We start from the raw sequence: 6,587 nt of genomic DNA on the forward strand, positions 1-6,587 counted from the left end.
GTTCTCGTTGTTAAGGAATGGAAGTGAACATATATCATAAACTGTTGACAAATACTTATGGTAGCTTTCTCCAAGTTGTATCTCTCAATATTTGTTTTGCATCCATCTTGAGAACATCAGAGGCTTAAATGGCAAACTTAAAGCAGTGTCTTAGCCAAAAAATTTACCTTAACACCTTTTGAAAATCATTTTCTTAAAAATTTTAAAAGCCCATTGTTAAGAGCAAGCCATTTCTTGAGGAATAACTTTCTAATGAAAATCTTTTATTGGTTTTTTAAAGTTAGCTTATGCTCCTTTAAAGTTAGAAGTAAATGCTTTTATAAATTATCAATATCCACAAAGCAAAAAACCATCCTTTAAAATATATAATAGTTTTATATGTAGTAGGCAAGCCAAATTTTAATGCCTTCATAATTTTCACGTAGCCTTATTACTTTTTACAGATCTAAGTTTGAACTTTATTTTGAACCACATCTGTATGAATCTGTTAAAAATGTTCTTTTGGCCAGAAACTCTCTAAGTGAGGTCTTCAAGACAAAACTGCATCTCTCAAGCCTCTGCAGCTTTGAGCAACTTTGAGGCAGCTCTGAGCTTTGTATTAACTCAAATGTAAAACTCCTGATCTGAGTTTGTTATCTCTAAGGCCAGACCTACACTTCCGGTCCTGCAAGGAATAGCCTGTAACCAGACCCCCATTGTATGAAGGTCAAATAACAAAAGGAACCTGTAATATCAAACCATAACTACAATTTTTTGAAAGCAAAACCCAGTTTTAAACAATCTTTTCTCCTTAAAAGTAATGGTAAACACATTATTCTCATATTGCAAAGTTTGTCCGTCATCTTGTGTTTGAATCTATGACAGTGTAACTTATTGAAGAGACATTATTTTACATCGTATTTCTTATAAGTCCAATCTCCAGGCCAAGATTCACACAAAACACCATGCCAATTTAGAAGCATCTAAGAGGCCTCTATTTCCTGGGTTGCGTCATGTCACATGTTGCTTAAGATAGCTTTAAACCTAAATTATCAGTTTTAAACTTACTTTTTGTTACCATCATTATATATGTTTTTTAAAATCATGTCTAATAACTTATGTTCCAATATTCTATAGTTAAGACAGGTGAAACATTTATACCTTTAAGACTCATTAGAAATAAAAATGATCATACAAATCTCATAAATTTAAACCAAATACATTTTTTTTAGGTGTAACTTTAGGGAAATAAAGCACTTTGAACCCAATCATCATCATGATAGACATTTTTCTAGGAGAATTAATCATTTCCATTTGTCCGGCTGCTGGCTCTTTAAGGAGCATCTTTTTTTCCCAGCTGTGTTTGACTCCTACCTTAGAATGTGAGGGACCTCAAATTAGCCTCCTCTGTGTAAACTGCAATTGGCAGGACTGCCAACAAGATAACGCATTTTTTACCATTTTTTTTTACATAAAACATAAAAACAACCAATCATTCAGCCAAATAAAACAATGGACAACACAAATTGACACATATATGAACAAGTTTTGGAGCACCAAAGACAGACAACAGACAGCTATGTTTGATGTTCCAAAGAGATCCAAATATCTTAACCTGAACTAAGGAGGTCTCTAGTAGGTTTCAGAGAGAAAACAGGACCGTCTTCCATTTTCCTGTCCTCACCAGGAGAGTTTTGAAATAGCTTCCAACCATTTTTTTTTTTTGATACCGTGTCCTACACATGGAAAAACTGCTTTTCTGAAACCTGCTTTTTCTCTTGTTTAAGATTTAACAAGGGGGAAGAGGGATGCCTAGGTGAACACACACACCTGTGGAGAGAGGTGGGAGGGGAGGGAAGCCCAGGAATTTCTCTGCAGTCCAGGTCTTACTTGCTGCCCATGAGAGGTTTTTGCTTTTGATCTCTTTCAGCAGCCTCTGATTTCCAAAGAAAATTTTCTCCCTCAGAGAAAGCTCAGCTTGGGCCAGCTGGATAAATTCCTCATGTGTCTGCCAGCCCTCAGCGGAAGATTCTAAGTGCCAAAGTAAAGGGAGCAGTCCACCCATAGGCTGTGACTGTGGACTTTAATTCTTCTAAAATTTTAAAGTCAGGGGGCTTGTTTTGCCTCTGGATTTTTCTAGGCATTTGTCTTTGAAATAAATCTTGAAGTTAGAGTGACCATTTGTCCCTCGTAGCTCCTTTAAGAGGGCTACTTGCTCTCTGCAGTTTTTCTCCTCCAAGTTGGCTTTCTCCCCGGGGCAGGGGGGGGGGTTCTCTTAACTTAATGGCATATGAGCAGGGGATGGTCCCTTCAGGAGAGGAGAATAAAGAGAAGCCAAGGGAGTGGCTGAGGAAAGTTTTGGAGAATTCTTTTTAGGGGAAAGTGAGGTCACGGAAGCTGCCCGAGACAAAGGGCAGAGGCAATATTCAGCAACTGACAAAAGCTGTTGTCTGTCAGGGTCATTCGCACTCTCTATTACATCACGAATGAGCTCCCAGTAACTAAAGAATGTATCAGACACTGGTTTACCGGTTTTCAGAATCTTATTAATTTCCTTACCAACCTTATCTCAAGTTAGCGGGTGAATATCAGGTCCACTTAAAATTAACCAAGGACATTTATCATTGACAAAACAAAAGAATTTAATTAAATCTTTTTTTCTTAACTCTTATTCCTCTCTCCCTGAATTAATGCTTGATTCCTCCTATGAATCAAGCCTCTTTAGCCTCTTTTGATAATTGTTTCCCCATGACAATTGTATGACAATATTTGGCCACTTACCTGGCCCTTCAGCGACGCATGAGCCATGCGGTCTGTGGGGTCCTCCTTTTCCTGGGGTTTCTCTGTCGCCCGGTAGTTGACCCTACTTCAGGCCCCTGTTCAGGCACCACTATGACCTGTCCAGCAGGTCCAGTTATTCAGGGTTCCAAAGGGGTGCTACCTGAGGGTAAAACGGGGGAGAGAGAAAGGAGACCAGGCAGGGTTCAATTGTCGAGGTCTCATTTAATTTTCTGGGCTATACAGGTTTTAAGCTTTCAGAGGAAGAGCTCCCCTCGAGGCAAGAACAAAGGAGGGAGGGGCATTCTTGGAAGTTTCAGCAGAAAGAGATAAGAGCCATTTGGTGGAGACATCTGAAGTTTGCACAGTCTGGAGCATCCTGAGGTTATCTCAGAACTTCCCATCCACTGGCAGTTCATGGGGAGAGGCTCTTCTTTGTTTTACTCAGGACCTTTGCCCTGCCAGCCCTCCGGGCTGTTAGTGAGGGTCCATTATGGCTTCCCACACATCAGTGTGGAAGGTGGAAGCTGAATAAACCCTTTCCTCCCCAACTTGCTTCTTGATCATGATGTTTGTGCAGGAATAGAAACCCTGACTAAGACAAACACTATATACTTTTCTGTGGAAATAAGGCTTGAATTTAGTACCTAGTACATGCTAGGCAACTGTTTAACCACTGGATTTCAGCTCAGCCCATAAAATTATGTTTTAAGTGCCAGTGAGCTAGCTCAACAGGCAAAGGTACCCCCTGCCAAGACCGATGACATGAGTTTAGTCCATAAGACCCACATCGTGTACAAGTTTCCTCCATTAAATCTGTTTTTTTTTGTTTGTTTTTTTGGGTTTTTTTGTTTTGTTTTTTGTTTTTTGTTTTGGAAAAGCAACTATGGGTTTGGGTGGGGGCAGTGGCTGTCCTATAAAGAATTAAGTTTCCAAATGTCCTTTGGCACATCTGACTCATATGTTAATGGCTTGATCTTTCAGCTTATGGTGTTCCCCAGTCCCCCAGGGGTAGAGCTTTTAGGACAAGGCAAGAGAAAATTTGTTAATCGGAAGCAAGAGGAGAAGAGGAGAGGAAAAAAGGAAGGAAGGAAAAAAGGGATGGAGGAAAGGAGGCAGGAAGTAAAGAAAAAAGGAAGGGTGAGTCTTGGCCTGGGGTTGTTGTTCAGTTGCATGAAGCTTTGAGTTCAGGGCTCAATCCCCACTACCATATAAGCTTGTAATTCCATCTGTCAGGAGGTGGAGGGAGGAGGATCTGAAGCTCAAGATCATTCTTGGCTAGATAGTGAATTTGAGACCAGCTTAGGGTAAAATGAAAATCTGTCCAAATGAATGAATGAATGAATGAACAAATGAATGAATGAACGAATGACTGAATGAATGAAAATGAAAGTAACCAACAAGTTTATAGCAGTTTATCATTAGGAAATTTGTTTAGGACATTTAAGATCCAAAACTATAGCGCTTTGTAAAGTAGGGAATACTATAAAATATAAAATATATTGCTAAGAAAAGCTGGATACCCAAACCTGGCATCAGAATTGGATTTTCAAGATGATTTCTTTGGCTGTAAAAATATTTGTCGGGTTGTATTTCCTTTCTTTGTAAAACATTGACAAGAAAGCTTTAAAGAGAGCCTGGTACCTTATAAACTTAAGGGACCCTACAGAATTGATCCCATAAGTATGATTTTTAGGCTGTTTAGTAATTGTAGCTGATCCATTGTAGCTGGTCCCTAGATTTCATATTTTTTCCTGTGATTATTGCTATCTTGGTGATTAGCAATCTCTTACATTATCACACACACTAGTGTGTGTGTGTGTGTGTGTGTGTGTGTGTGTGTGTGTGTGTCTGTGTTTCCATCCTACAGGGAAATTATAACTCATCTCTGGGGATATCATAGGGGTTGAAACCAGGGCAGTGAGAAGAAATAGTATTCTTTTCTGTATTTTAATTCATTTTTATTTTATTGGCTAGTAGTATCTTTCATAAATAGGTTGGAGAAAATTAAACTCTTAAGGTGTAATGTATTTCCCTGGTACATTCTATTTACTAAGCTAAAATGCGCTATCTAGATGGTGCTCATTCATTGACAATAATTGAGATAGGGCTTCTGCAGTAGAAAATTCTATTCACAATTGCATAAATGTACACATTATATTTTCATTTTAAGAGAGAAACTATTTGAAAATACCACATTCAAAGCAGAATTGTTTAAAACTGAAAAGACATTACCTGTCTCCTTATCTAAATAAGCAGAATTTAATTTCATAATGCTAACATTGTTATGGTTTTGCAGCAGCAGTAATAATAGTAGACAAAGGGTTGACTTATCCAACTCACACACTTTCTCTTTTTTTCCTCCCTCCCCTTTCTTTCCTTTTTAAAAATTTTCTGTGCTTTTGAGATAGTCTCCTGTAGCTCAGGCTTGGCCTCAAACTCATTATATAGCCAAAGATAACTTCGCCTCTTGCCTCTACTTTCCATATGGTAGGATTACAGGAAGGTACCACCATGCTCCATTTATATGTTGTTGCGAATGGAACTCAGTCCTTCCTGTATACTAGGAAAGAACTCTACAAATAAAGCTACATCTTTAATTCTAAAGTAAATCTAGCTGGTGTGTGTGTGTGTGTGTGTGTGTGTGTGTGTGTTATACTGAGAATCTAGGGCCTCACATATGTTAGGTAAATGTTCTGCCACTGAGCCATAGCCCCTACTATGAGTTTCTTAATAAAAAGTGTGACATAGGGGATTTCTCTATGTGATTATAAGCAGGCCTTGAGTTTGCAAGTTACTAACTCTGCCTCCATAATGCTTATCTAAGTTTCTTTTGTCTTTTTTAACATTTATTTTTATTTGTGGATATGAGCGTATGTCTGTATATGCCACTGTGTTCCAGTGCTAGTGGAGATCAGAAAGGGGTATCAGTTCCCCTGGAGATGGAGCTACAGGCAGTTGTGAGCTACCCATAAACAGTGCTGGGAACCAAACTCAGGTTTCCTGCCTGAGCAGTGTGAATTCTTAAATACTAAGATATATTTCCAGTCCGTATCCAAGTTTTTTAGAGAAAAGTAGAGCATAAGGTAATTTCTGGGAAGTTGTCAGGTATGCATCTTCATAAATACATCGTGTTTCCAAGTCAGTTACATTTATATGTAGCTGTGGCATTGAAGTATAGACAGTTTGTAATACCAGTTACCTGCCTGTTTCAGTTTCTCTGGGTTGCTCTGAGCAAGTACAAACATCTTAACTCAACTGATTTGTGGGTGTGTTTGTTCCTTCTAGCAGTATTTTCTTGCATAATGTCTCTTGGTCAGGAAATAAGAACACTAATAATGAATAATGTTAACTTATAGTGAATATTTGTGAATAAATTTAACCAAAAGGATTGCAAAATGAAATTCAGTTAAATTGCCTATTTTAAGGTAGAGAACAGAGTTAGAGCCTCAAAATGAGCATAAGTACAGTTAATTAGGACTAATTAGGATTTTTGACAGTGTCTCATATTATAGCCCAGGCTAGCCTGGAACACATGGCAATCCATCTGCCTTAGCCTCTCAAGTGCTGATATTATTGATGTGAGCCATCTTGGCTGGCTTTTATATTGACCTTTTATTTCTACTTTGAAATAATTTAAATTTACAGATAAATTTCAGTTACAGACTTCAATATAAAAGGCTTGGGAGATGATTTACTGAGTAAAGCACTTGCTGTGCAAGCATGAGGACCCGAGTTCAGATCTCCAGCACCTATGTAAGGCTACATGTGATAGTGAATGAATGTTCAAAGCTCCAGCACTCCGAGGGCAAGACACGATGCAGACACAG

This window comes from Apodemus sylvaticus, chromosome X, assembly GCF_947179515.1.
Source record: "Apodemus sylvaticus chromosome X, mApoSyl1.1, whole genome shotgun sequence".
Classification (NCBI taxonomy): domain Eukaryota; kingdom Metazoa; phylum Chordata; class Mammalia; order Rodentia; family Muridae; genus Apodemus; species Apodemus sylvaticus.